This window comes from Bubalus kerabau, chromosome 13, assembly GCF_029407905.1.
Source record: "Bubalus kerabau isolate K-KA32 ecotype Philippines breed swamp buffalo chromosome 13, PCC_UOA_SB_1v2, whole genome shotgun sequence".
Lineage (NCBI taxonomy): Eukaryota > Metazoa > Chordata > Mammalia > Artiodactyla > Bovidae > Bubalus > Bubalus kerabau.
The window spans coordinates 21698407-21704693 of record NC_073636.1 but is presented as its reverse complement, the minus strand read 5'-3'; the positions used below and the strand labels follow the sequence as shown (position 1 = coordinate 21704693).

Sequence of the window (6287 nt, the reverse complement as noted above, 5' to 3'; positions counted from 1 at the left end):
GAAGTCCTGTCCAATATGCTGTTCCTCACAACAATTATATTAAATATAATTTCTAAGCAGCCCAGCTGTCAGTTCATAAGTGGCGAATATAAAATGCTACATGCAGTGTATCAGCCCTGCAAACACCTCTATAATGTAATGTCAGCTGGCAGCTGTTTCAGAACAATTCCCAAAACTAAAATATTGTTCCGAACTGGGATCCGCACAGATGTCTTTGTCAACACAACTTCTGCAAGAACATCTACCCAAGGTCCAAGATTCATCTAAACAAAACTGCAGGGAAAAAGGAACCCAAAACATCATAGCTCAATGTTCACATCCTTAGCCATCTCACATGCTGTTAAAAATTGAAATACACCACAAGGACTCAAATAAGAGAGAGGTGGGATCAGTTTTAGATCTTAAAGATCAAAACCAGCTCCTCTTAGTCTCTAAATACACAACGGGGGGAAAAAAAGGTTCCCATTTGTTAACTTTATGTTTCTTAAAAAGAAAACTAGAAAAGAGTTCATGCAGAACAGGAACCACTCCAGCAGGTTATAGGAAGCTCTCCCTAGCTTATTTCTGCTATTCCTCAAAGCAGATTTAGAGTTGGGGCGCCAGACAGCTTCCATCTCTCACTTCTAGATTCTGAAGGAATAGGAGATCAGGCCCGAGGGACTAATGGCAATTAAAAGAAAGCGGATGCAAACCTACAATAAGTCTAAGAAGCTTGGCTAACTCTTGGCAGGGTGTAAATAGATCTTAACACCATTTGCTTCTATTTTCCCTGATTGGAAAGTTCAGTGTTAAAAAGAAAAGAAAAATGAGTTGCTGTAGGGTAGGTGTTGTGTAGCGTAGGTATTATAAAATGCCTTTAATAGCAAAACATAAAGCAAGTAAACTTTCTCATTCACGACTAATGAGCCGATTCAAATTTGTAAACTTGAAGAAGACACAAAAAGAAAAGAACTCTCTTTGTTCCCTCTTCCCATGATTCTATTTCTATCTTTACTGCAACTCTTTAGTTTAACTACTGAATTTCTATTGACTGGAAAACAGTGAACATTTAATAAATACCATGACTCAACTAATACCGGCTGCAGAAAATCTTTGCTTCTGGATTGAATGAGTTTACTTATATAATCTCGTGTTTTATACAAAAGTACTACATCTGAGTTGGACGACATATAAATACTATCTATTACTATGCTGTATAATTATATATAGATATCTAAATCCAATCTATTTATGCACACTTTATGTTTACATATATAATTACTATTTTTAAATACTAGATAAATACCATGTAAGTACTAGGCAAGGGAGTATCCCCAGCTTCTCAGAGAAGACAAATAATTAAAGCTATTTAATCAAAACTAGTTGGATTATGACACTTTCGTTTAAATTTCCTTGTCAGATTATGCTATGTATTAATTATTATCAGATCAGATCAGATCAGATCAGTCGCTCAGTCATGTCCGACTCTTTGCGACCCCATGAATTGCAGCACGCCAGGCCTCCCTGTCCATCACCAACTCCCGGAGTTCACTCAGACTCACGTCCATCAAGTCAATGATGCCATCCAGACATCTCATCCTCTGTCGGCCCCTTCTCCTCCTGCCCCCAATCCCTCCCAGCATCAGAGTCTTTTCCAATGACTCAACTCTTCGCATGAGGTGGCCAAAGTACTGGAGTTTCAGCTTTAGCATCATTCCTTCCAAAGAAATCCCAAGGCCGATCTCCTTCAGAATGGACTGGTTGGATCTCCTTGCAGTCCAAGGGACTCTCAAGAGTCTTCTCCAACACCACAGTTCAAAAGCATCAATTCTTCGGCACTCACCCTTCTTCACATCCATACATGACCACAGGAAAAACCATAGCCTTGACTACACAAACCTTTGTTGGCAAAGTAACGTCTCTGCTTTTGAATATGCTATCTAGGTTGGTCATAACTTTCCTTCCAAGGATTAATTACTATAGTCATTATTAATATCTTATGCCACTATAAGTTCTACAAAGAAATACATGTTTGGAACATATCTAATATTATTTCCTGTATTTAGACCTGAGGATCTTTACTTTCTTTGAGGTGTTTTTAACTTCTCCTTTTAAAAATAGAGTTCTGATATCACATTAAGTGGTAGTGGCATTCTTTTTTTTTTTTTTGGCCATATTGCACAGCATGTCAGAGAAGGCAATGGCACCCCACTCCAGTACTCTTGCCTGGAAAATTCCATGGATGGAGGAGCCTGGTGGGCTGCAGTCCATAGGGTCACGAAGAGTCGGACACGACTGAGCAACTTCACTTTCACTTTTCAGTTTCATGCATTGGAGAGGGAAATGGCAACCCACTCCAGTGTTCTTGCCTGGAGAATCCCAGGGACGGGGGAGCCTGGTGGGCTGCTGTCCATGGGGTCGCACAGAGTCGGACACGACTGAAGCGACTTAGCAGCAACAGCACAGCATGTGGGATTTTAATTCCCCAGCCAGGGATTGAACCTGTGCCTGCTGCATTGGAAGATGAGGTCTTAACCACTGGACCACCAGGGACGTCCATAGACCTGAGTATCTCTAAATATCATCATATAATATACTGATAGTCCCCAACTAATAACACTTCAACTTAATGATTTTTTGACTTTCTGACTGTGCAAAAGCCATATGCATTCAGTATAAAATGTTCTAATTTTGAATTTTGATCTTTTCCTGGGCTGGCAACATACTGCATAGTACTCTCTCATTCTGCTGGGCAGAGGTCGTGAGCTGCAACTCCCATTCAGGCATGTGGTCAGAAGGGTGAACAACTAATACACTTACAACCATTGTGGATTCAAACCACCATTCCGTTTTTCACTTTCAGTGTAGCACCCAATAAATTACATAACATATTCAACACTTCATCATAAAATAGGGTTCGTTTTAAATGACTGTGCCAATTGTGGGCTAATGTAAGTGTTCCAAGTACATTTAAGGTAGGTCAGGCTAAGCTATGATGTTAGGTGCATTAAATGTGCTTTCTACTTAAGGATATTTTCAGCTTTAATGGGTTTGTGGGGGCGTAACCCCACTGTAAGTCAAGGAATCTCTGAATCTCCTCTATTTAGAGTTTAAGACTCTAGCATTTCCCTAGGAGTTTTAAATTAACACCACTTACTAATCCATATGAATAATCCACAAACAAAACCTTCTCTGTCTGGAAGACCAGACTCTTGATGTAGCTTCCAGGTAAGTAAGGAAGCCTCTCTGCCATCAAGCGCATAGTCCAGTGGAGACACTAGCGGGAAGCCAATTATCTTAGAATTCAGAAGAGTTATAAAAGATGTGCTCCAACTCTAACTGAGGTGGAGCTGGAGGTCAAGAGAACTATAGGAAAGGTCAAAAATTGGACATTTGAACTGTGGCTTCAAAGATGAGTAAGAAATTGCAAAGCTGAAAAGAGGGGGAGAAGGGCACCAGAGACTAGGTGAACAGGAAATGAATATGAGAGAGGATAGCGCGTTTAAGCAGATGCAGATTGTTAGTTTAGGGGAAGCTGAGAATAGAGTGGCATGAAAGGAGGCTAAAATGGTGACTTGAATGCTGTGCTAATTGAGGGGTTCAGACAATCTCATAGAGACTAGGGAGACACTAACATTTAAAGCCAGGAGGTGGCAAAGTGAGATTTCTTCACTTTGGAAAAGACCAATCAGGCAAGAAGAGGAAGAAGCAAGAAGACAGTGACCAAAAGAAGCTGAGCTGCTAAGTTGTTGTTCGGTTACTAAGTTGTGTCCAACTCTTTGCAACCCCATGGACTGTAGCCTGCCAGCCTCCTCTGTCCTCCACTATCTCCTGGAGTTTGCTTAAATTCATGCTCACTGAGTCGGTGATGCTATCTAACCATCTCATCCTCTGCCATCCCCTTCTGCTTTTGCCTCAAGGGGTGACTCCAAAAAACAAGTGCCCAGGAAAGAAACACAAAGGTACCACAGTTCAGGGGGTAACTTAGGAGCCAGAAAGAATTGAAGAAATTTAAGAAATACTGAGATGGTAAAATGATCAAACTTTGACAACTGTGTGGTCGCAGAAGGGAAGCAAAGGAGATTAGGTAAAACTGACTCTCAGATACATTCCGGCAATGAAGAGTGTGTACATAATGATCCAATACCAGAAACACGGAAGGAACTGGGTGTAGTGTGGAGCACATTCATTACCCAGTTAAATCGTGTAGATGGAGGGATCCAGGAAAACTGTGTATTTGACAAATACGTATTGAGCACCTGGTTTGTCCCGCACACTGTTAGGCGCTGGGCCTAGTATGTATTGATGGTGAACACAACACCCATGCTCCCTGCCCTCATGGAACGAGGGTTTCTCACAAGGGAAAGAGAGAGCCTGACTAGCGAGAAAGATGTCTTCAGAAAACGATGAAGCATCACTTCTGATCAGTTCTCTGTTGGCTTTTTTCCCCCAAGTATAGGCAACTCTCAAGCATTTTTCCAAAGGAGCCAGGACACCGCATACTTGGATACCCATTGAACCTTGTGTTCAGAGCTCATTCATTCACTTTTTTCACTCCTTGCACCACCTCTATTATTTATGAAGTGTCTGTTCTGCGTCAGACACTGTGTGTTAGACACTGTGCCAGATGCTCTTACTGCCAGGGAATTTTGGTGGCGGGGCAAGCACACGGCACCGGTGACCAGACTTGGCTTGCTCTTGACTCGTTTTGCCAAGTTTCTAAATGTCACTGGATTTCTTTCACCAGTAAACAAGTGTAAGTGTTTAGATCACTGACTGCAAACTGCACTGCAGAGCCAGACCTCTCCACAGAGGCCAGACCACCTTGGGGGAGATGAGGAGGGAGAAGAGGAAGATGTGCTGAATAGGTAGGGTGACCACCCCAATTTGCATCCGTGTCACACCTCTCAAGGCAAAGTAAGATTTTCCTTTTTAAAAAGAGATTTCTGAAGCTAAGTTTAAAACCCACTGAGTTGGAAGATTTCTAAGATGTCTCAAAATTCTAAAATGTTACCCTCTGCATTTTCCCCATAGAGAGACTTTAATGAATGGTAATAGGCCCTTGGGTCAACTCGCTACAACTTACTTCACCTATAATATAATACTACTCTATATAATATAATACAATGTAATACAGAAGTCTGAAATGCAATACTAATGGTATGGCCTGAAATATAAGCCTTGCGAACAGGAAAAAATTTAGCAAGGAAAGGAAGGGAAAGATTTGAGGCGTTTTAGGAGAAGGCAATGGCAACCCACTCCAGTACTCTTGCCTGGCAAATCCCATGGATGGAGGAGCCTGATAGGCTCCAATACATGGGGTCGCTAGGAGTTGGACACGACTGAGCGACTTCACTTTCACTTTTCACTTTCATGCATTGGAGAAGGAAATGGCAACCCACTCCAGTGTTCTTGCCTGGAGAATCCCAGGGACGGGGGAGCCTGGTAGGCTGCCGTCTATGGGGTCGCACAGAGTCGGACATGACTGAAGTGACTTAGCAGCAGCAGCAGCAGACTAACTCCTGGGTACTCTTGCCACTTCTCCTGCATCTTGAGACTTCCAATTTACCCACCTCCCTTCCTTTCTAGTGGCTCCTATTGCCATGGCAATGACTGTTGTTCTCTCTTCCCCCAGTGGACCACTCTTCAACCTGAAGTCTTTTTCATCCCCCAATCTACTCACTTTCCTTATTTCCAAACTCTCCCCCACCCTCAATTTAAATTCACCTGGTGACTCAGATGGTAAAGAATCTCCCTGCAACACGGGAGACATGGGTTTGATCCCTGGGTTGGGAAGATCCCCTGGAGAAGAAAATGGCTACCCACTCCAGTATTCTTGCCTGGAGAATTCCAAGGACAGAGGAGCCTGGCAGGTTACAGTCCATGGGGTCACAAAGAGTCAGACACGACTGAGCGACTTTCTCTTCTTCAGTGAAGCTAATCCCAATTACATGTTGAGAAAAGGGACACCTAAATGTCATTCCCATTAACCTGAGAGCTCCTTATCAAAAATATTTATATTTTTTACAAGGCCAGGGTTGCTAATTCAAATGAATGACTGATTTGATGGACTGTATCTGCAGTCCTAAAGTTAAAATGAGACTGGCTTTAAGAAATGATTCTTTCACTTATTCAGCAAGTGTTTATCGAGACTCTTGTTTTGTGCTTGATACTGCATCAAGTGTTGTGGATTTCTCTTTGAAAAAGGGGCACTTCTCTGGCGGTCCAGGAGCACAGATTCAATCCCTGGTGGTGGAATTAAGATTCCACATGCCACACAACCAAAAAGAAAAGGAAGTAAATAGTCC

General features: G+C 42.3%; 1 protein-coding gene across 3 annotated transcripts in view; it reads right to left on the bottom strand.

The window, feature by feature from the left end:
• The window catches only part of PLXDC2 (plexin domain containing 2), a 423407-nt gene that overhangs the window by 379023 nt on the left and 38097 nt on the right, over window positions 1-6287 (bottom strand). The window lies entirely within an intron of this gene.